This window comes from Ranitomeya variabilis, chromosome 2 (assembly GCF_051348905.1).
Source record: "Ranitomeya variabilis isolate aRanVar5 chromosome 2, aRanVar5.hap1, whole genome shotgun sequence".
Classification (NCBI taxonomy): Eukaryota; Metazoa; Chordata; class Amphibia; order Anura; family Dendrobatidae; genus Ranitomeya; species Ranitomeya variabilis.
The window spans coordinates 517652306-517677932 of NC_135233.1; positions in this window are offsets into that span (position 1 = coordinate 517652306).

The window sequence follows — 25627 nt, forward strand, 5'->3', positions numbered from 1 at the left end:
TATATAGAGTATAAGGCAGGGCCAGCGTCAGCACCCGGCATACCTGGGCAAGTGCCGAGGCCCTGGCGAGACAGGGGGGCCCATTTAGGGCCGGCGTTAGGGGAAGGCAGCTGCCAGTGTCTAGGGCCCCCGCTCCCCCAGGGGCCCTCAGCTAGCAGCACATCACGCAGCTGCTATGAGGCCCCTGTGAGGTAGGGGGCCCGCCTGTCGCAAGCGCCAACTCCCCCGTCGCCGCATTGAACTATACCAGCATCTGTCGGTAAAGTTCAAAGCAAATGATGGAGGTGAGAGCGTCACCTGACGCTCCCTCTCCCATCATTCCCCACTCTGCCTCTGACACTGCTGCTGCGGGTGCACAATGACATCATTGCGCACTCGCTGTGTGTCAGGCAGTGCAGCGGCAGCCGCCGAGACAAGAGCAGGGAGCAGCGCGGGCACGTTGAGAGGTGAGGAGTGGTTTTTTTGTAACTATAGCAGTGAGTACTGGACTATGGGGCCATTCTTGGGGGGAGGGGGGCTGTGCTGTATACTACATGTCTGTGCTATATACTACATGGCTGTTCTATATACTACGTGGGCCGTGTTATATACTACGTGGGCTGTTATATGCTATGTGGGCTGTGCTATATACTACATGGCTGTTCTATATACTACGTGGGCTGTGTTATATAATATGTGGCTGTACTATATACTATATGGGCTGTTATATGCTACGTGGGCTGTGCTATATACTACATGGCTGTTCTATATACTATGTGGGCCGTGTTATATAATATGTGGCTGTGCTATATGCTATATGGGCTGTTATATGCTATGTGGGCTGTGCTATATACTATGTGGCTGTGTTATATGCTACGTGGGCTGTTATATACTACATTGCTGTGTTATATGGTACGTGGCTGTGTTATATACTACGTGGGCTGTGTTATATACTACATGGCTGTGTTATATGCGATCATGAATCGTGGTATGTGTTAAAGGGGGGGCCCACTGAGACTCTTTCGCCCGGGGCCCTCAAAAACCTGGAGCCGGTCCTGGTATAAGGGGTGCTCACTGTATATATGCAAAGTGGTGCTCTGAAGGAAAAAATAATGTAGACTTTAAGCAAGAACCTTCGGCACTCAAATAAGAACAATTTATTGTTCAGTGTTCAAAATGAAACAAAGAGGCAAAACATCCACCAGACACAAAGGAGAAAGCAAAAACGTTGGTATGCACAGATATACTTCAGCCGTGACGTTTCGGCAACAAGACACGTGACACACGCAGTGTGTTTCCAGCCGTCCACCACACCACCAGGGCACAGATTTGTTACAGGCTTTACAGCCATGGTGATTTCTACACCGCAAAATCTCCCTACACAGATTTGGCTTGAGAAAGGCATCTTGTTGCTGAAACGTCGCAGCTGAAGTATATCTGTGCCTACTAATATTTTTGCTTTCTCCTTTGTTTCATTTTGAACACTTATTTGAGTGCCGAAGGTTCTTGCTTAAACATTGCCCTGGAAAGTCAGGTCTTTCCTCATGCATGCATTCAGGGAGAAACCTTGTCATTCCAGAGCAGTAGGAAGGGGGGAAGCCATCGGCACCCCTCTCGATCAACTAGTTTCTTGTGAGTCTTTGCTCTGGCTGCTTCTAAAGTATAATTATATCTGAATCGCTTCAGCATTTCTGAGTTAGATGGATCTGGATGAAATTGTACAGCCAGTGAATCAGGCAGCATGAATCAGCTGTCAGGTTCACTTTAACATAGCGAATCTCTGCAGTTTGTACTGCACACACTTATTTTGTATTGGAACTGTAGTGTAACGGTAGCACACTTATGAAGTGAGGAGGCAGTGACCCAAAAAAGTTTCAACACAAAGTCTCTTCAATGCAGTTACTTCACAGCATTAATGTCCAGTTCACACAAGTATGTGTCAATAAGTCCAATTCACAGCATTACATAATATTTAGTATCCTCCGGATCGCTGCCGGGAACCATATTCTCCAGATTACAGTCACTAAACATGTCAGTCCACCTCTGACCATTTGCTGTGGGTGACTGCACCACCATGTTACTGTCTCTTTACTCACAGCTTTCCACAGTACACAATATCCTTCAGTTTACAGTAACTAAACATGCCAGTCCACCTCTGAACAGTTACCTTGGGCAAACTGCACTGCCGTACACGCTGTAGGTGCCAGGAGTTCACTCTGCTGGGCTCTGTGTTACTCTCACACATAGCTGAGCTTTTGCAGAGCCATCTGTTTTGCTTGCTGCAAACTCCACTCTGATACTGGCACACCCAAACCCTTTACTGCAGGGATTTTAACTAGGATCTGTGGCCTTCAGCCACATGGAAAACCTGGGCCTGGAATGAAATGGACAGCAACGCTAACCATCCTGCGTCTGTTTCAAAATACAAAAACCCCAGAGCCGGTTTTACCAACTCTGCTTTGGACATTAACATGCCCAAGACTAACACTTATTTTTAGTCTGCATTGCAATCACAGCTACTCCTGTGCCTGCAATGCAATCTCATGGCCTCCATATGCCTCCGAGCACATTCTGGGGAGAACACACAGCGACCCCTACCTGTGACATCGGTCACTGCCTCACAATTGAAATCACAGCTATGCCTGTGACTGCAATGCACCCCCATGGCCTCTATATGCCTCCATGCACATCCTGGGGAGAGCATACAGTGATCCCTACCTGTGACACCAGTAAATGCCTCAAAAAGGTGCTCATTATCCATTTTCTAACAATGCTATAAACAAGGAGTAATTAAAAGCCATACACAATATAATATCGACAGTATAACCAATCATTAAATAATTTATGTAATATTTGGACATAGTAAATGAAATAAGACTATAGCAGAAAAGTCTACAAAGGCATTATTAATAACCTTGCTACACCATTTTTAATTGCTTTACAGGCACTCGATAACATATATTATTGACCCTCTCCAACTGGGACAAAGGCATTGGGAATAGGCACATTGCCCTTCATGTTAATGTGCTTGATTACTTCACCCTTAGCTGCTCCCACTGGCTCAAGGGCATCGGGATGCACTTTATTACTTTTCCCATAGTCACTACAACTGACTCCAGGGCACCCATATTAGGTACCTTGCTCTTCAGTTTAATGCCCCATATTACTGCATTGTCCAGACGACAACCTTGAAAGAAACAGGAGTCAAAATCTGTGCCTCAGCATTCTCAAGTCACATGAAAAAAGAGAGCATCCTTGAAGCTACCGATTGTATTGAAATGCATGCCTATTTTTTTTCAGCTATTGTTCCTAGCTCATAGGACCCAATTTAATTTGTAGGCATGTAAAATATGATTGCCATGACCACAGGGACTTTACCCTAACAGGGTCTTGTAAGATATAAATGCTTCTGGAGACCAGGGGGCCATACCGTGATGGTCACTCCTCCACACCAGGGGGCCATAACAAAGATGGTTACCCCTCCATACCAGGGGGTCATACTATGATGTACACCCCTCCATCCAGGGGCCACACCCGAGAAGCTTACTCCTCCACACAAGGGGTCATACTATGATGAATACCCCCCCCTAAACAGAGGGGTAACCATCCATACCTGAGATGGTTACCCCTACTGACCAAATTATATTTAGCTTCAAGGACCCACTAAAAAAGAAACAAATAAGTGCTTTTTTTAAATACACACCTTCATTAAAACAAACATACAATAACCCAACAAAGCATAAATAACCTTAGCTCGCTGGTAGGAGTCCTTGAAGCTCATAAGATCTGGCGATTACCAAACATAAAGTGAACATAAAAAGTACCAATTACTCCCAGCCGTTACCCCACTGGCTCGGGAGCACCATAACCACAGGGTTCCAATGTTCACTTGAACTTCCTGAGGATCCGACAAACCCTTGCCGAAACTCCCCTCCACATTTCACCAGATCCAGAACCATACTTAATACCAAAAGGAGGAATCCATATCCCAATTGGTCCCCCAGACCAATTTGTAACCAACTTCAAGGACCCTCCCAACTGCCCAGCTCCAGGTAATCCACTCAGTCTATGCTATCCACCATCTTAGGTAATATAAAATTAAGCACTCGGTGGGTATACATCATTCCTGCAAATATATGAAGGGGACAATATAAGAATTAAAGAACATACAATAAAATATCAAAGCATAAAGAACATTAACATGCTGGGAGGAGTCCTTGAAGCTTATAAGATCTGGTGATTACCAAACAAAAAGTGAACATAAAATGTACCAACAATTACTCCCAGCCATTACCCCACTAGCTCGGGAGCACCACAACCACAGGGTTCCAATGTGCACTTGAACTTCCTGAGGATTCAACAAACCCTTGCTGAAAATACCCTCTACCATTCACCAGATCACGAACCAAATTTTATCCCTTCACCCCCAAGGGTGGTTTGCACGTTAATGACCAGGCCAATTTTTACAATTCTGACCACTGTCCCTTTATGAGGTTATAACTCTGGAACGCTTCAACATATCCTGGTGATTCTGACAATTTTTTCTCGTGACATATTGTACTTCATGATAGTGGTAAAATTTCTTTGATATTACCTGCGTTTATTTGTGAAAAAAATGGAAATTTGGTGAAAATTTTGAACATTTCGCAATTTTCCAACTTTAAATTTTTATGCAATTAAATCACAGTGATATGTCACACAAAATACATAATAAGTAACATTTACCACATGTCTACTTTATATCAGCACAATTTTGGAACCAACATTTTTTTTTTGTTAGGGAGTTATAAGGGTTAAAAGTTGACCAGCAATTTCTCATTTTTACAACACCATTTTTTTTAGAGACCACATCTCATTTGAAGTCATTTTGAGGGGTCTATATGATAGAAAATACCCAAGTGTGACACCATTCTAAAAACTGCACCCCTAAAGGTGCTCAAAACAACATTCAAGAAGTTTATTAACCCTTCAGGTGTTTCACAGGAATTTTTGGAATGTTTAAATAAAAATGAACATTTAACCTTTTTTCACAAAAAATTTACTTCAGCTCCAATTTGTTTTATTTTACCAAGGGTAACAGGAGAAAATGGACCCCAAAAGATGTTGTACAATTTGTCCTGAGTACGCCGATACCCCAAATGTGGGGGTAAACCACTGTTTGGGCGCATGACAGAGCTCGGAAGCGAAGGAGCGCCATTTGACTTTTCAATGCAAAATTGACTGGAATTGAGATGGGACGCCATGTTGGGTTTGGAGAGCCCCTGATGTGCCTACACATTGAAACCCCCACAAGTGACACCATTTTGGAAAGTAGACCCCCTAAGGAACTTATCTAGAGGTGTGGTGAGCACTTTGACCCACCAAGTGCTTCACAGAAGTTTATAATGCAGAACCGTAAAAATAAAAAATCATATTTTTTTCACAAAAATTATTTTTCACCCCCAATTTTTTATTTTCCCAAGGGTAAGAGAAGAAATTGGACCCCAAACGTTGTTGTACAATTGGTCCTGAGTACGCTGATGCCCCATATGTGAGGGTAAACTACTGTTTGGGTGTATGGGAGAGCTCCGAAGGGAAGGAGCGCCGTTTGACTTTTCACTGCAAAATTGACAGGAATTGAGATGGGACGCCATGTTGCGTTTGGAGAGCCACTGATGTGCCTAAACATTGAAACCCCCCACAATTGACACCATTTTGGAAAGTAGACCCCCTAAGGAACTTATGTAGAGGTGTGGTGAGCACTTTTACCCACAAAGTGCTTCACAGAAGTTTATAATGCAGAGCCGTAAAAATAAAACAAAATTTTTTTCCCACAAAAATTATTTTTTATCCCCCAGTTTTGTCTTTTTCCAAGGGTAACAGGAGAAATTGGACCCTAAATATTGTTGTCCAATTTGTCCTGAGTACGCTGATACCTGATATGTGGGGGGGAACCACCGTTTGAGCGCATGGCAGGGCTTGGAAGAGAAGGAGCATCATTTGGAATGCAGACTTAGATGGATTGGTCTGCAGGCGTCACATTGCCTTTGCAGAGCCCCTAATGTACCTAAACAGTAGAAACCCCCCACAAGTGACCCAATATTGGAAACTAGACCCCCAAGGAACTTATCTAGTTGTGTTGTGAGAACTTTGAACCCCCAAGTGTTTCACAACAGTTTATAACGCAGAGCCATGAAAATAAAAATAAAAAAATTTCCCCAAAAAATTATTTTTTAGCCCGCAGTTTTGTATTTTCCCAAGGGTAACAGGAGAAATTGGACCCCAAAAGTTGTTGTCCAATTTGTCTTGAGTACGCTGATACCCCATATGTGGGGGGGAACCACCGTTTGGGTGCATGGGAGGGCTCGGAGGGGAAGGAGTGCCATTTGGAATGCAGACTTAGATGGAATGGTCTGCAGGCATCACATTGCATTTGCAGAGCCCCTAATGTACCTAAACAGTAGAAACCCTCCACAAGTGACACCATTATGGAAAGTTACCCCCTAAGGAACTCATCTAGATGTGTTGTGAGAGCTTTGAACTCCCAAGTGTTTAACTACAGTTTATAACGCAGAGCCGTGCAAATAAAAAATATTTTTTTTCCACAAAAATTATTTTTTAGCCCCCAGTTTTTTATTTTTCCAAGGGTAACAGGAGAAATTGGACCCCAAAAGTTGTTCTCCAATGTTTTCCGAGTACGCTGATACCCCATATGTTGGTAAACCCCTGTTTGGGGACACGGGAGAGCTCGGAAGGGAAGGAGCAGTTTTACTTTTTCAACGCAGAATAGGCTGGAATTGAGATCGGACACCATGTCACGTTTGGAGAGCCCCTGATGTGCCTAAACAGTGGAAACCCCCAATTATAACTGAAACTGTAATCCAAACACACCCCTAACCCTAATCCCAAAGGTAACCCTAACCACACCTCTAACCCAGACACCACCCTAACCCTAATCCCAACCCTATTCCCAACCGTAAATGTAATCCAAACCCTAACCCCAACTTTAGCCCCAACCCTAACTGTAGCCTTAACTCTAGCCCCAACCCTAAACCTAGCCCTAACCGTAGCCCTAACCCTAACCCTAACCCTAGCCCTAACCCTAACCCTAGCCCTAGCCCTAACCCTAGCCCTAGCCCTAGCCCTAACCCTAGCCCTAATCCTAACCCTAGCCCTAACCCTAGCCCTAACCCTAGCTCTAACCCTAACCCTAACCCTAATGCAAAAATGGAAATAAATACATTTTTTAAATTTTTTAATTTTTCCCTAACTAAGCGGGTGATGAAGGGGGATTTGATTTACTTTTATAGCAGGTTTTTTAGCAGATTTTTATGATTGGCAGCCGTCACACACTGAAAGACGCTTTTTATTGCAAAAAATATTTTTTGCGTTACCACATTTTGAGAGCTATAATTTTTCCATATTTGAGTCCACAGAGTCATGTGAGATCTTGTTTTTTGCGGGACGAGTTGACGTTTTTATTGGTAACATGTTCGGGCATGGGAGATTTTTTGATCGCTTTTTATTCCGATTTTTGTGAGGCAGAATGACCAAAAACCAGCTATTCATAAATTTCTTTTGGGGGAGGCGTTTATACCGTTCCACGTTTGGTAAAATTTATAAAGCAGTTTTATTTTTCGGGTCAGTACAATTACAGCGATACCTCATTTATATCATATATTTATGTTTTGGCACAATGAAAACAAAAAGAGGTGCACCCTGGCTGTAGGTTAAATAAATATGGGGGTGCAATGCCTAGTCCAATATTGTATTAGCCAAAAAGGAAGAGAATGAATGGACTAATAACGGCTTGCACACCACCAAATATAGAAAAGTAACAAACTTTATTAAACACCACAAAAAACATACAAACACTTAAAATACCACAATCATGTGTAGAACACCCCTATATAAACATATGTCTGCCAGAGCAATATGAAAACAGGCTGCCATGCATAAATGTTATAAGTAACATGGCTCAGTAGATCCTAAATGGTAGAACAATGGAGTCCTGGTGAGATAAAGACTCACTGGTGGGATAGAGTTAATCCCTTAGCCACCTATGCAGAGGTGCATGCAAGATGGTAATGCAGAAACATGTCATAAAATATAAAAAAGCATGCAGGATTAGCTGAAAGAACCACTCATGAGATGAAAAACCAGGGCTCCTGAGGAGTCAGCAACTAAAACATAATGACATGAATACTCAACTGAATCAGAACCCAGAGAGATAAAAGTAGTGAGAGTCGCAACTTTTCTTGGCTAAAATAGCCAGGCAGACCCACAAGCCATAAGTGGCCGGCATAGGAAGATGAAGGGGTGCTGGGAGAGAGACCCCACGTGTATCGCTGCCGCAGCAGCTTCGTCAGGGGAAGTGACGATATGGTGAGTAGTATGAGTTTAAGTATCAGTCATAATCAAGTAAAATGCATACCACTGTGTTGCCACAGGAGAGGGGGGTGTGTACCGGAGGAACGGCCGGGCGTCATTCAGAGAAGATGAAGTAGAAGTGTGCGGCGTCTCCATGGAGAAGGTTTACGCATGCGCAATCGCGGTTCAGATAATTTGAGCCGCATTGCGCATGCGTTGGAAATAGAGAATAATAAAAGAAGAAGTGGCCGGCGTGCAGTATAGCAGGGGCAAAAATGCACCAGAGGTGGCTATGTAGAGAAAGGTACCATTGCGGTTAGCCTATTAGAAAGAATGATATTAAGCGAATGGCTAGATGAATGGAGAAAAAAAAAAAAAAGGGGAGGGAAGTTTTTGATAGTACTGAACATTATTAAGCTGGCGTTTAGCCTCAGCTTCATACAGTTGGATGGGCCACAACACCACGTTACCTCCTTTATCGGCCTCTTTGATAGTGAACGCTTTATTATTTTGTAAGGCGGATAGGGCTCGTTTTTCCTCTGTATTCAAATTTGAAGGACCACTTACCCGAATAGGCATGGCTAGAATTTCCTGCTTGACAATTTCAAAAAATATTTTGATAGCTGGTACCAAGGAAAAAGAGGGTGATTTCAGAGACTTGTTCCTGTAGGGGAATTTCTTCCTGCTGGAGACTGAATCATTTTCCTCCAATAGTTCTAGAAGATCCTGGAAGGTTTGAAGTTCATCCTCCGGAAACGTCTGCAAGATGTCGGGTCTCCTGTACATGACCTGGAAAGTTAATTTTCTGCAAAAGAGGTAAAGGTCTTTGATAAGGGTGAACTTATCTGCCAAATGTGTGGTCACGAAAGACAAACCCCTCTGAAGGACAGATAACTCAATAGATGTAAGGTTATGGTCAGAGAGATTTATTACCTGCAAAGTTGTTGAGCTGGGCTCATGCACCGATATGTTATGAGAGGTGGTATCTGAATCAGCTACCTCTGCCTGGTGGGGTATTTGTGGAAACGTGGGGGGGTGTGACCCCTGTACCGTTTTTTTTTTATATATTTTTTTTTTTATAAAAAACTTTTTTTTAATTTTTTTAATTTTTTTTTTTATTATTATTATTTTATTTTATTTTTATTTTTTTGTTTTTTGTTGTTTTTTTTTCTATATGCACTACTTGTCTGGCAAGAAGACTATATTTTTGTGCATACTGTGGATAGAACTCCTGTGTGAGTCCAGCAACGGGGACTATATATTACCTCAATTCTTATGTCTTTGTGGCCCTTTGATACGGTTGCTGCATAACACTACTGTTATATGTATACCTGCTCGTGTTATGTTTACTAATTATATTAACCCTTTTGCTTTGAACAGGTATTGATGCTGTATATTAATATTTATATGTTTATATTTCTTGTGTTCTTCAGTCTTTTGCATTTATTGCTAGAGGCATTTATACACTTATTCTGTATATAAAACAAACCCCCTCCCCTTTTTTTTTTTTTTCTCCATTCATCTAGCCATTTGCTTAATATCATTCTTTCTAATAGGCTAACCGCAATGGTACCTTTCTCTACATAGCCACCTCTGGTGCATTTTTGCCCCTGCTATACTGCACGTCGGCCACTTCTTCTTTTATTATTCTCTATTTCCGACGCATGCGCAATGCGGCTCAAATTATCTGAACCGCGATTGCGCATGCGTAAACCTTCTCCATGGAGACGCCGCACACTTCTACTTCATCTTCTCTGAATGACGCCCGGCCGTTCCTCTGGTACACACCCCCCTCTCCTGTGGCAACACAGTGGTATGCATTTTACTTGATTATGACTGATACTTAAACTCATACTACTCACCATATCGTCACTTCCCCTGACGAAGCTGCTGCGGCAGCGATACGCGTGGGGTCTCTCTCCCAGCACCCCTTCATCTTCCTATGCCGGCCACTTATGGCTTGTGGGTCTGCCTGGCTATTTTAGCCAAGAAAAGTTGCGACTCTCACTACTTTTATCTCTCTGGGTTCTGATTCAGTTGAGTATTCATGTCATTATGTTTTACTCACTGACTCCTCAGGAGCCCTGGTTTTTCATCTCATGAGTGGTTCTTTCAGCTAATCCTGCATGCTTTTTTATATTTTATGACATGTTTCTGCATTACCATCTTGCATGCACCTCTGCATAGGTGGCTAAGGGATTAACTCTATCCCACCAGTGAGTCTTTATCTCACCAGGACTCCATTGTTCTACCATTTAGGATCTACTGAGCCATGTTACTTTTAACATTTATGCATGGCAGCCTGTTTTCATATTGCTCTGGCAGACATATTATGTTTATATAGGGGTGTTCTACACATGATTGTGGTATTTTAAGTGTTTGTATGTTTTTTGTGGTGTTTAATAAAGTTTGTTACTTTTCTATATTTGGTGGTGTGCAAGCCATTATTAGTCCATTCTTTCTCTTCCTTTTTGGATATTTATGTTTTGGCGCTTTTATACGATAAAAACTATCTTATAGAAAAAATAATTATTTTGGCATCGCTTTATTCTGAGGACTGTAACTTTTTTATTTTTTCACTGATGATGCTGTATGGTGGCTCATTTTTTGCGGGACAAGATGACGTTTTCAGTGGTACCATGGTTATTTATATCCATCTTTTTGATCGCGTGTTATTCCACTTTTTGTTTGGAGGTATGAGAATAAAGCGTTTTTTGCCTCGTTTTTTTTTTTTTTTTTTTTTTACGATGTTCACTAAAGGGGTTAACTAGTGATATACTTTTATAGGTGGGGTTGTTACGGACGTGGCGATACTAAATATGTGCACTTTTATTGTTTGATTTTTTTTTATTTAGATAAAGAAATGTATTTATGGGAATAATATATATTTTTTTTCTTTATTTAGGAATTTTTTTTTCTTTTTTTTTACACATGTGGAAATTTTTTTTTTTTACTGTTTTACTTTGTCCCAGGGGGGACATCACAGATCGCTGATCTGACAGTTTGCACAGCACTGTCAGATCGGCGATCTGACTCACAGTGCTGCAGGCTTACCAGCGCCTGCTTGAGCAGGCACTCGGTAAGCCACCTCCCTCCCTGCAGGACCCGGATGCCGCGGCCATTTTGGATCCGGGCCTGCTGCAGGGAGGAGAGGTAAGAGACCCTCGCAGCAACGCGATCACATCGCGTTGCTCCGGGGGTCTCAGGGAAGCCCACAGGGAGCCCCCTACCTGCGCAATGCTTCCCTGTACCGCCGGCACACAGCGATCATGTTTAATCGCGGTGTGCCGGGGGTTAATGTACCGGGGGCGGTCCGTGACTGCTCCTGGCACATAGGGCCGGATGTCAGCTGCGATAGGCAGCTGACACCCGGCCGCGATCGGCCGCATTCCCCCCGTGAGCGCGGCCGATCGCACTGGACGTACTGGGAATTAGGGCCCACCCCACATGGACGGAATAGTACGTCCAATGGCAGAAAGGGGTTAAATTCCAAAAAGAAGAATCCATATCCCAATGGATCCCCCAGACCAATTTATAACCAACTTCAAGGACCCCCCCACCCCAACTGCACAAGATGTGGGATAAGTGAGGATGAAAACACCAAGTAAGTTTACAACCGAGGTATATTACAGGTTGATACTGGAAAATGTCCCATCATAAGGTCAGATAAATTCGATGATGGGCAATGCTGTGTTATATGCTGTAACAATAAAGAAGCCGCCTGCTCCTCTACAGCAGTTACAGAAAGGCTCTCTAACCACCAGCTGCACATACATCATAAGAAAATATATATATATGTAGGTCTAGTATAAACTGCCTGCAGCCATAAGTTTATGTGCAGAAAACTGCAAGGTCTGTGTCCCCAGTCAGTCACACTACCTACATACAATAAACGAGAGACAGGGCTGAAAACTGGGCCCATGATGTGTTCTCCAGCTTAAGGTGCAGCATCACACTAGGAGTGCCCACTCGCTGCCCGCCATGTGCTGAGTTATTAGTGCCCACTCACTGCCCGCCATGACTGTGTTAGTAGTGCCATTAAGGAAAGAAGAAAGAAGTGCAATAGAGGTGCACATATAGCCATAATATTTAATGTGAAAAATGCTTTATTGAGATAAAGATAAAGTGCATATTAACATAAAAACATTTTAAAACATGTAAAACATACCCTCACACATGTATTCAATATCCCCTGAATATGGGGATATGAAAAACAGCAGACACCCAAGGGAAAAATAATCCCTAAAGTTCACCCAGTGAGTAACATACAATATTACTATAACAACATTAGGTCATGTACGTGCTTCTATTTAGGCTTCCGATGTCAAATCTACCCTTTAATAGAGCTTCATTGACTGGATCTGATTTCACAAATAAATAGTGATGAACCTGATATCATGTATTTCAGTAGGTTAAATAATATCCAATCACATTACATGTAAGCACATAAACAATCACAGTCAGATTATGGGGTGATGAGATAAAATATTAATAAGTCCAACAATAGTCAAAATGCAGGGATAATACTGGAATGTCCCTGGTGAGACATTTACAAGTCCATATATATATATCATTGGTGAGGGAGTCCCCGCCGGAACATCTGTTAGAAGCACTGTTCATAATCTGTGATAACACAATGATGCTGCTATACTCACAGCGGACCCCACTTCTTCCAGTGTTATATACTTAACAAAAAAGTGTGAAACAACTGAAATTATGTCTTATATTCAAGGTTCTTCAAAGTAGCCACATTTTGCTTTGATGACGGCTTTGCACACTCTTGGCATTGCCTTGATGAGCTTCAAGAGGTAGTCTCCGGGAATGGTCTTCCAACAATCTTGAAGGAGTTCCCAGAGATGCTTAGCACTTGTTGGCCCTTTTGCCTTCACTCTGCGGTCCAGCTCACCGCAAACCATCTCGATTGGGTTCAGGTGTGGTGACTGTGGAGGCCAGGTCATCTGGTGTAGCCCCATCACTCTCCTTCTTGGTCAAATAGCCCTTACACAGCCTGGAGGTGTGTCTGGGGTCATTGTCCTGTTGAAAAATAAATGATGGTCCAACTAAATGCAAACCGGATGGAATAGCATGGTTCAGTATGCCTTCAATTTTTAATAAATCCCCAACAGTGTCACCAGCAAAGCATCCCCACATTGTCACACCACCTCCTCCATGCTTCACGGTGGGAACCAGGCATGCAGCATTCATCCGTTCACCTTTCTGCGTCACACAAAGACACGGTGGTTGGAACCAAAGATCTCAAATTTGGACTCATCAGACCAAAGCACAGATTTGCACTGGTCTAATGTCCATTCCTTGTGTTCTTTAGCCCAAACAAGTCTCTTCTGCTTGTTGCCTGCCCTTAGCAGTGGTTTCCTAGCAGCTATTTTACCATGAAGGCCTGCTGTACAAAGTCTCCTCTTAACAGTTGTTGTAGAGATGTGTCTGCTGCTAGAACTCTGTGTGGCATTGACCTGGTCTCTAATCTGAGCTGCTGTTAACCTGCAATTTCTGAGGCTGGTGACTCGGATAAACTTATCCTCAGAAGCAGAGGTGACTCTTGGTCTTCCTTTCCTGGGCTGGTCCTCATGTGAGCCAGTTTCTTTGTAGCGCTTGATGGTTTTTGCCACTGCACTTGGGGACACTTTCAAAGTTTTCCAAATTTTTCGGATTGACTGATCTTCATTTCTTAAAGTAATGATGGCCACTCGTTTTTCTTTACTTAGCTGCTTTTTTCTTGCCATATTACAAATTCTTACAGTCTATCCAGTAGGACTATCAGCTGTGTATCCACCAGACTTCTGCACAACACAGCTGATGGTCCCAACCCCATTTATAAGACAAAAAATCCCACTTATTAAACCTGACAGGGCACACCTGTGATATGAAAACCATTCCCGGTGACTGCCTCTTGAAGCTCAGCAATAGAATGCCAAGAGTGCGCAAAGCAGTCATCAAAGCAAAAGGTGGCTACTTTTAAGAACCTAGAATATAAGACATGATTTCAGTTGTTTCACACTTTTTTGTTAAGTATATAATTCCACATGTGTTAATTCATAGTTTTGATGCCTTCAGTGTGAATTTACAATTTTCATAGTCATGAAAATCCAGAAAAGTCTTTAAATGAGAAGGTGTGTCCAAACTTTTGGTCTGTACTGTGTATATATATATATATATATATATATATATATATATATATATATATATATATATATATATATATATATATAAAAATATATATATATATATATATATATATATATATATATATATATATATATATATATATATATATATACACTAGTGATGAGCGAGCATACTCGTTGCATGGGTTTTCTCGAGCACACTCAGGTGGTCTCCGAGTATTTGTTAGTACTCAGAGATTTCGTTTTCCTTTCCGCAGCTGCATGATTTACGGCTGCTAGACAGGCTGAATATATGTGAGGAATGCCCACATGTATTCAGGCTGTCCAGCAGCTGTAAATCATGCAGCTGAAGAGACAAAAACTAAATCTCCGAGCACTAACAAATACTCGGAGATCACCCAAGCGTGCTCGGGGAAACGCGAGCAATGAGTATACTCGCTCATCACTAATATACACTGCTCAAAAAAATTAAAGGAACATGTAAACAACAGAATATAACTCCAAGCAAATCAAACTTCTGTGAAATCAAACTGTCCACTTAGGAAGCAACACTGTTTGACAATCAATTTCACATGCTTTTGTGCAAATGGAATAGACAACAGATGGAAATTATTGGCAATTATGAAGACACACTAAATAAAGGAGTGGTTCTGCAGGTGAGGACCACAGAGCACATCTCAGTACCAATGCTTTCTGGCTGATGTTTTGATCACTTTTGAATGTTGGTTGTGCTTTCACACTCGTGGTAGCATGAGACAGACTCTACAACCCACACAAGTGGATCAGGTAGTGCACCTTATCCAGAATGGCAAATCAATGCTGTGTCTGTCAGCATAGTGTCCAGAGGCTGGAGGCGCTACCAGGAGACAGGCCAGTACACCAGGAGACATGGAGGGGGCCATAGGAGGGCAACAACCTGGCAGCAAGACCACTACCTCAGCCTTTGTGCAAGCAGGAACACGAGGAGCACTGCCAGAGCCCTGCAAAATGCCACCAGCAGGCCACAAATGTGCATGTGTCTGCACAAACGGTTAGAAACCGACTCCATGAGGAGGGTCTGAGTGCCCGACGTCTACAGATGGGGGTTGAGCTCACAGCCCAACACCATGCAGGACGCTTGGCATTTTTCACAGAACACCAGGATTGGCAAGTTCGCCACTGGTGCCCTGTGCTCTTCACAGATGAAAGCAGGTTCACACTAAGCACATGTGGCAGCTGTGACAGAGTCTGGAGATGCCATGGAGAGCGATTTGCTGAATGCAACATCCTTCAGCATGACCAGTTTGGCAGTGGGTCAGTAATGGTGTGGGGTGGCATTTCTTTGGAGGGCCCACAGCCCTCTATGTGCTTGCCAGAGGTAGCCTGACTGCCAATAGTTACTGAGATGAGATCCTCAAACCCCTTGTGAGACCATATGCTGGTGCGGTTGGCCCTGGGTTCCTCCTAATGCAGGACAATGTCAGACCTCATGTGGCTGGAGTGTGTCAGCAGTTCCTGCAAGATACAGTCATTAAAGCTATGGACTGGCCTGCCTGTTCCCCAGACCTGAATCCGTTTGAACACATCTCGGACATCATGTCTCGCACCATCCACCAACATCACTTGCACCACTGACTGTCCAGGAGTTGGCGGATGCTTTAGTCAAGGACTGGGAGGAGATCCTTTTGGAGACCATCCTTCACCTCATCAGGACCTTGCCCCGGATTTGTAGGGAGGTCATATAGGTATGTGGAGGCCACACACACTACTAAGCATCATTTTCCTTGTCTTGAGGCATTTCCACTGAAGTCGGATCAGCCCGTAATTTTATTTTCCCCTTTGATTTTGAGCATCATTCCAAATCCAGACCTCCATGGGATATTAGTTTTGATTTACATTGACCAATTTAATGTTTTATTGTTCTCAACACATTCCACTATGTAATAAATAAAGATTTGCAACTGAAATATTTCATTCAGTGATATCTAGGAAGTGGTATTTTAGTGTTCTCTTCGTTTTTGAGCAGTGTATATTGTGAGGCAGTGACCCCTGGTACAGCTAGGGGGCGCTAGGGAGCGCTGTAGCGTAGCCCTGTAGTAGTGGGGGAGGTGTGTCAGTGTGTTCTTGGAAGCAGACAGGGCAGTTGTCTGCAGAGCTCTCTCTGTGTGGAGCAACACAGAGGCTAAAGGAACCAGAGAGACTGACACCCTGTGTCTTGGGCTGTCTTATGTGTACCCGGCTGCACTCCAGAGGATAAAGAGTGCAGTTTGCTGACTGAGTACAGAGAATTGTTACCGGCGTGCGGTCACCCAGGGAAACTGGACAGAGAGAAGTTCGGCCTGTGTATTGACTGCATCATATAGCCATGCACTATTAATGGACTGTATGAAGAAGCTATATACTATATTGACTGTGTGAAGTAACACAATAAAAGAACATTGTGTTTGAACTTGCTTGGGTCACTTCCGTTTCACTGTGTATGGTCCTACCGCTGCATCACATATGGTGGAAAGAATGCGGGCCATGTGAACTGAGGCATACCCGAAGCGTTCTGCATGTCAGTGATTAAGCCTGCAAAGCTACAGTTTAAGCCAGCTAATAAAATGGAGGAGCTTTTGAAGCAGTTTGCCCGCTCACAGCAGCTGCAGCAAGAGGCGCTGCAGTTACAGCGGCAACAGTTGGAGCTACAAAAGCAGCAACAGCAGCAAACTACTGAATTATTGATGCAGCAGATCGCGGCTATGCGAGAGGCAGGTCCACCAGGGACAGCGTTCTGGTCTGAGGCTCGGTACAAGGTCCGGTCGGCGCTGAGGAATATGGAGCCTGAGGACGACATGGAGACTTTTCTCACCATCTTTGAACGTACTGCGGAGCGGGAGAGCTTGCCGGTGACTCAGTGGGCTGAGGTGGTGTCCAATTTCCTGACGGGAGATGCCCAGAAAGCCTTCATAGACCTCAGTCGGGACGATGCCCTGGACTATGGGAAGCTGAAAGGTGAGATCCTTGCTAGACTGGGGGTTAATACATATGTGCGGGCCCAATGGGTGTTCCAGTGGTCCTTTTCCGAGACTCGCCCTGCCCGATCTCAGGCGCATGACTTGCTGCAACTGGTTAAAAATGCCTTCAGCCTGAGACATTAACCCCGTTCCAGATGGTAGAGAGGGTGGTGGTTAACTGCCTGGTGAGGGCTCTTCCAGCAGCCATACAGTGTTGGGTGGGACAAGGGGACCCAGGCACTCTGGATGAAGTAGTGGGACTGGTAGAGCGATATACAGCCACTCAGGACTTTATACGGGACACTGCTCCATTTCGGCTGTCACGTAAGGTTTCCCCAGCCCAGGAGCCGGGGAAAACTAAATCAGCTCCTGGGCACAGTGGGGCCACAGCGTTCAGGTGTTGGGGCTGCCAAGGGCCTGGCCATGTGGCTGCTAACTGCCCGTTGGTGTCTGAACCCTTGGACTGCAGGTATGGTCGCTGTATTTCTATGTATGCTCAGCCAGTCGGTACCACCACTACAGGCACCATCGATAGCGAACCCCAGCTGTGCCAGGTACTTGTGAACGGGTACCAAACAGAGGTCCTCCTTGACTCAGGGAGCATAGTGACTTTGGTTCATGGGTCCCTTGTTGCCGGTGACAACCCCAATGGACCGAAAGTGGAGGTGATGGGTATCCATGGGGAAATCCGGGAGTACCCGACCATGGAGGTTAATTTTTCCACACCATGTGGGGACATTAAACATGTGGTGGGAGTGGTGAAGACGCTTCCATATGGGGCTGTGTTGGGGAGAGATTTGCCCCTGTTCTGGTCCCTGTGGGAGACCAGGGTCAACCCTCTCAAGGAAAGTGTTGTACCGGGTGCAGAACCCAAAGATATTGAGATACCTGCCATAGGGGTCACCAACCTAGGGACAGAGTGTAATCCCAATAGGCTCCCTCTAGAGGTGGTGGCAGTAGAGGTCGCGGGGGACCCCATTGAACCCTGAGCTGGAGGTGTTCCTTGATAAGATTGGGACAGCTCAGATCTAGGGTCCCTTTCGGAGACGCAGATATAAAAGACGCAGGTATGAAAAGAGCCGAGAGTGTATGGTCGCAGAGGCGACTGAGGACATGCGCACGAGGAACCCTCTGGCATCGGTCAAGGATGGGGCCGGGGGTCAGGGTAAATTAGATAGAGCGCTCGCTAGACAGCGGTGTCGGGAGGCTCAGGTTCGGGTGTGGCATAGTACAGATATATGCTTAGAGTTGCCAGCGCAGTCCGCGGTGTTTCAGCGTGATATAGTCTCTGAGGCACCGGTAAGGGTACAGAGGAAATGGTACCAGGGGCCCGAGTGCAGATACTTAGGTGACAGGATGACCCGTGGGGTTAGTGAACCTAAAGTAAACAAAGTAAAGACCACCCAAAACTGGCCCAAATCTGATGTTAATCAGAAAAGAGGGTTTGGCTTCTGCAATGGTGATCGGGGTGGGTGGTCCCGTAATGAAATATGGAGGAGAAACGCAAAGGGGAGGGATGCGTGCGTTGATCGATGGTACCGGTTCCTACTTTGGTTTCTTAATGTAGTGTACGGGGATGTCAGGGGGCATACCGATGCCCTGTCTTTTGCCCTTACGGGGTAACAAATGTTCAACCCCACAGGTATGAACAGGGGGGAGGATATGTGAGGCAGTGACCCCTGGAACAGCTAGGGGGTGCTGTAGCGTAGCCCTGTAGTAGTGGGGGAGGAGTGTCAGTGTGTTCTTGGAAGCAGACATGGCAGTTGTCTGCAGAGCTCTCTCTGTGTGAAGCAACACAGAGGCTAAAGGAACCAGAGAGACTGACACCCTGCGTCTTGGGCTGTCTTATGTGTACCCAGCTGCACTCCAGAGGATAAAGAGTGCAGTTTGCTGAGTGAGTACAGAGAATTATTACCGGCGTGCGGTCACCCAGGGAAACTAGACAGAGAGAAGTTCAGCCTGTGTATTGACTGCATCATATAGCCATGCACTATTGAAGGACTGTATGAAGGAGCTATATACTATATTGACTGTGTGAAGTAACACAATAAAAGAACGTTTTGTTTGAACTTGCTTGGGTCACTGCCATTTCACTGTGTATGGTCCTACCGCTGCATCACAATATGTATAGCCACACACACACATACATGTGTATATATATATATATATATATATATATATATATATATATATATTACATTTTCTCCGTTATTATGTATATTGTCATCCCATATTGCACAGTGCTCTCTCTTGTTATATACAGCACCGTCCCTTACATATTGGATTACATAGAGCCCTGTCTTTATTACATACCATCCTATCTTGTTAGATGTATAATGCAATGATGGCTGATGTAGCATGGGAAAGCTTATTTTCTAGTGGAGGAGCTGATTGACTGGTCCTCTGGTCACCGGCTACGCCATCAGCAGTCATTTTATACCTAACAAGAGAGGGGACTATGTAATAAAGGAGGGCACTGTGAATAACAAAAATAACAAGAATACACTATGTGAGAGACAGCACTGTACATAATAGCAGAAGAAGCTATATATTAAAGGGAACCTGTCACCACGTTTTTGGAAGATGGGATAAAAATAGCGTTAAATAGGGGCAGAGGTGGGCATTACATTAGTGTGTTTGTTATGCGTTTATTACCCACCTAAGTTGCCGAAATACCTTTGCAAAGTCTCTGTTTTCGCCTGTCAATCAGGCTGGTCTGGTCAAAAGGGCGTCTTGTCTTCCCCCAGATTTTGCGTAGTTTTCCGTTGGTGGCGTAGTGGTGTGCGCATGCCCAAAGTCCTGAATCCTCTGCCAGGGGATTTAAAAGAGCGCGCTGTTCGTTTTCATTGGTGATCGGTGGGCGCGGCCATCTTCCTTTGGCCGCGCGTGCGCAGAAGCGGCGCTCTGCTGGCCGCGGCTTCAGGAAAATGGCCGCGGGATGCCGCGCGTGCGCAGATGGATATCGCGGCGGCCATTTTCCTGAAGCCGCGGCCAGCAGAGCGCCAATTCTGCGCACGCGCGGCCAAAGGAAGATGGCCGCGCCCACCGATCACCAATGAAAACGAACAGCGCGCTCTTTTAAATCCCCTGGCAGAGGATTCGGGACCTTGGGCATGCGCACACCACTACGCCACCAACGGAAAACTACGCAAAATCTGGGGGAAGACAACGCCCTTTTGACCAGACCAGCCTGATTGACAGGCGAAAACGGAGACTTTGCAAAGGTATTTCGGCAACTTAGGTGGGTAATAAACGCATAACAAACACACTAATGTAACGCCCACCTCTGCCCCTATTTAACGCTATTTTTATCCCATCTTCCAAAAACGTGGTGACAGGTTCCCTTTAAGGCAGGGGTCCCCAACCTGTAGCTCGGGAGCCACATGTGGCTCGCGGTCCCATGAATTGTGGCTCGCGACTGTCTACTAGCTTGGTGCATTAGCTCCATGTCTAGCAAACTGGTATGAAGAGCACATCTCAAAATGGTGAATTTTGTGAGTAGCCCTGCACAGAAGTGCAGATCTGGATGCACATTTACTGGTCTTAGGGGTTTAGAGATGTTTTACGTATGGTACACTAGAAGATGGTACAACCTGTTAGAGGAGATGCTCAAAGCTGGATGTGACAGTGTGTTGGGAGTCCTTGATGGGAGAATACTGAATGAGGGTATTGTGGGAACCCATGGTTCTCAGTTTACTGCTTTGGAGTGATTTCTGTGCAAAAGCTTTGGTTATCATTATACCTGTAATGGGGGCTTTGGTTGACACTACTTTGAAGGGGGTGGGAGCTGGATGTGGCTCGCGACCCTCTCTCCGTGCTGAATGTGGCTCGCGACCCTCTCTCTAAGCTGAATGTGGCTCTCCAGGTCAGAAAGGTTGGGAACCACTGTATTAAGGGATGGCATTATATATTACTAGAGAGGATGGTATGCAATAAGGGACGGTGCTATTCAAAATAAAAGAGGAAACTATGTAACTAACCACAGTGTTATACATAATAAATCACTACTTTATACTGTATACTAAGGGACTTTGCTATACATAATAAGTGAGTACACTATATATTAAGGGACTGTGCTATACATAATAAGGCTACATTCCTGTATCCGTGTGCAGTGTCGATGTGCTGCAAACTTTTAGACGCATTAAACATGTCCTATTCTGAACCTCAAAATCGGATCAGAACAGAACATTCTCTAACCCTCACGGATCTCATTCTCAGATCCATGATTTTCATGTATGTGTGAAAGGACCTATAAAACTCTATGGATCCGTGTGCCATCCGATAAAAAAGCCTGGAAGCACACGGACATTTCACACAAATGTGAGAATGTAGAATAAGGGATTTTACAGCTAAAATCACTCCACATCACAGAGTGCAGATACAGAATAATATCTACATGCAGGCACTTACCACTGACGTCTCGTCTGATTAGAGCCTTTCTCTGCTGTTTCTTCTCCATCTGGTCAGCCTTTCATATTGACATCTCCCAGCAATGACTTGTCTTGCCACAATGATCTTCGCAGCCCTGAAAATAACAAGGTCACATACATTGTATATGTAGCGCCCCCACTGCCGCAGGGCCGAGGGGTACCCGGTACCGGGCCTCTGAGTCTCTGCTCTGGGGTTGTCACGGTGGCTAGACCCGGTCCGTGACCCTGCTGAGGGGCGTACAGTGATAGATGTAGATGGTGATGTTGCGGTGCAGTGTAGGTTGTAGTAAATAACGAGGACACCAGGTTGCAGTCTCTTTACCTCTTTACTGAAGATCTCTGGGTCCTCAGTCCGGAATCCAGATAACCAGGCTGCGCAAGTCCGGCCGGTCCAATGGCACCTCCAGAGTTCCCTTAACAGGTGGAAATCTGTGCCTTCCTTCTAGCGTTAGGTGTTGCGGTCCTTCCCTGCTGTGCTTACGGAAAGTCCCCACAACTGTTGTGTCTGTTTCTTAAGTTCCCTCACAACTCGATTAGATGATGTTCTGCTAATCCTCCGTCCCTCCCTGATGTTACGGTTAGGACGGCACCCGTATGACGGGTAGGCTCGGAGCACTTCCGGGACCCTAGAGTCGCCCCTCTCCACAAGTTGCCCCCCAAGACTGCATAGGTGATTTAGGTAAGACAGCCCGCCTTAGACTGACTGTCCTGCCGTTGGTTTAGAGTATTGCCTGAAGCTGAATATTGTAATACTCCCTCGGCGTTCCGGCCGCCGGTTGTGCGCCTCAGTAGGATGTTGCCTCGGTCTCACAGCACGACTCCTACTGGTATTCTCCTTCTTGCGTTGATCTCGTTTCTCACTCAGCACAATCTATCTCGCTTCCAATCCCTCCTTGGGCACCACCGCTATGCTGAGCAGGCACGGTCCCGTTACGTTCGCTCAAGTTGCCAGGCCTCTGTCAGGATCCCACCCCTGACAGGGACCCTACAGAATCTTCTCCCACAACACCCTCTGCCACAAGGTGTTGCCTGGTTCCAACCCAGTCAGCTTTCTGTTCTAACTTCCTGCCTGACCCCCAGTTTTACCAGTATGTGAGGAGTGGCCTAATGAATAGAACCCTTAGCTCCCCCTGGAAGCCCGGCTGTGAAATGTATTGGTGTCTGTGATACCTGGTCAGATGAACTCCTTCAGTGCCATCAGACGTACCATAGCTCCCCTTAGTGGCGGAGCCACAGTACTGCAACGACCAGGACTCTGGGGCGCTGCATATACATACATGTGTCTCCCCCCCGAATATTGATATGTACCCCACCATTAAAAATATGAAGACATAAGCAGCACTGTGACCCCATTCACTGTGATCTCTGACTCCCAATAACATAAATTATTCAGTTTGTGACTCTCCCCAATTATCTGTAAGGCTATGTGCACACGGAATAGCATCATAATGAATTTGGGGGTGGGAGAAGATACTATCAGGCACTGAGCATCCTGCGCCACAAGTCCCTGACAGCGTCTTCTCCCACCTATCAATTCATTATAAAGGGTCCTATGCATTTTATCGCCTCCTCTCCCACTCCACAATAAATTTTAAGTCCCAATGAATTGTGAGATGGGGAGGATGGCATCAGGGGCTTAGCACCCTCCTCCACCACCCATTTGATTTTACATCCATATCTAATGTGTTTGCCCCTCCTCCTGTATGTTAGTGCATTATAAGCCCCCTTTCCTCCCATCCCAATCCCCACATCCCTCATTGTCCTCTCTCCCACCTCCATCATTGCCCTCTCCATCACCTCCATCATTGCCTTCTTCCCACCACACAGGAAGCAGGTAGGAAGCAGGATGGATCTATACAGCTCAGCTCCGCTACCATTTTCTCCTGTAAGCAGCAGAGCTGCAGGGATCACTCCTTGCCTGCTGCATATGAGGGCAATTTGGCCAGGGACCAACCAGAGCCTTGAGATCTAATCAACAGGTCAAATTTCCCTCAAGGTTAACCGCCCTGCAGTGGCCCCAACACAGATGCACCAGCTGCACATGCTGTATTTTTCGGCTTCTGGGTCAGACTAATCTGACCAGCTTCTCTGATGAGGTAAGTTCCAGACTGGGTCAGGGTAACGCTATGGATGTCCGGTATCTTGCCTTTTCAAAGACGCTTGATAAGGTGCCACACACAAGTTTGGTACATACAATGAGAGTAATGGGACTAGGGAAAATATGTGTGACTGTAAGGCCATGTGCACACGTTCAGGATTTTTTGCGTTTTTTTCACGCTTTTTCGCTATAAAAACGTGATAAAAACGCGAAAAAAACACTAACATATGCCTCCTATTATTTACAGGGTATTCCGCATTTTTTGTGCAAATGTTGCATTTTTTTCCGCGAAAAAATCGCATCGCGGAAAAAAAAGCAACATGTTCATTAAAATGCGGAATTGCGGGGATTCCGCACACCTAGGAGTGCATTGATCTGCTTACTTCCCGCACGGGGCTGTGCACACCATGCGGGAAGTAAGCAGATTATGTGCGGTTGGTACCCAGGGTGGAGGAGAGGAGACTCTCCTCCACGGACTGGGCACCATATAATTGGTAAAAAAAAAAGAATTAAAATAAAAAATAGTCCTATACTCACCCTCTGATGGCCCCCGAAGTGTTCCCGCCTCTCCGGTGCATGCTCTCGCTTCCGTTCCTATAGATGGTGTGGTTCAGGACCTGTGGTGACGTCGCTGTCTTGTGATTGGTCGCGTGACCGCTCATGTGACTCACGCGACCAATCACAAGCCGCGACGTCATCGAAGGTCCTGAACCACACCGGCATCTATAGGAACGGACGCCGCTGAGATCGGCTGTCTGCAGAGGGTGAGTATAACCATTTTTTAATTTTTTTTATTATTTTTAAACATTCTATCTTTTACTATAGATGCTGCATAAGCAGCATCTATAGTAAAAAGTTGGTCACACTTGTCAAACAGTATGTTTGACAAGTGTGACCAACTTGTCAGTCAGTTTTCCAAGCGATGCTACAGATCGCTTGGAAAACTTTAGCATTCTGCAAGCTAATTATGCTTGCAGAATGCTAAAAAAACTGCGAAAAAAACGGAAAAAAAAACGCAAAAAAAAAAATGCGGATTTCTTGCAGAAAATTTCCGGTTTTCTTCAGGAAATTTCTGCAAGAAATCCAGACGTGTGCACATACCCTAACAGTTGGCTCAGTGATAGGAATCAGAGGGAAGTAAATAATGAAACACACTCTGATTGGGTCATAGTTAACAGTGGATTTCCCCAAGCATCTGTATTGGGCTCTCTTCTTTTTAATATACTTGTCAGGACTCTGAACATTTTGATTACCTTTTGTGCATTACTGCCCTTTTCCAAGATGGCGTCTTTGGTCTCATGTGCACTGTGTCTTCCTGCTATAAAACTCCACCCCAGCCTTCAGTCTGTGCTAGAGTATTCTGTCTTGCATCCAGCTCCTGACGACTCCCTGGCTTTGCACCTGCACCTGCTCCTGTGAACCTGTGTGGAGATCCTGCTACTCAGCTCTGAGTTTCTGCTGCATACATCGGTTTCCAGTAATCCTCTAGCTGGCTGCTTGTGTTTGTTTCCATCTGCATTTGCTGGACATGTAAGCTGTTGCTGCTCTGCTTAAACCTGAGACTTTTACCCAGGCCTCCCTGGTTGTGCTAAGATATTATTTGAACTGCCTTATAAGCATAGCTATCTGTGTTTGGACTAAAACAAGGAC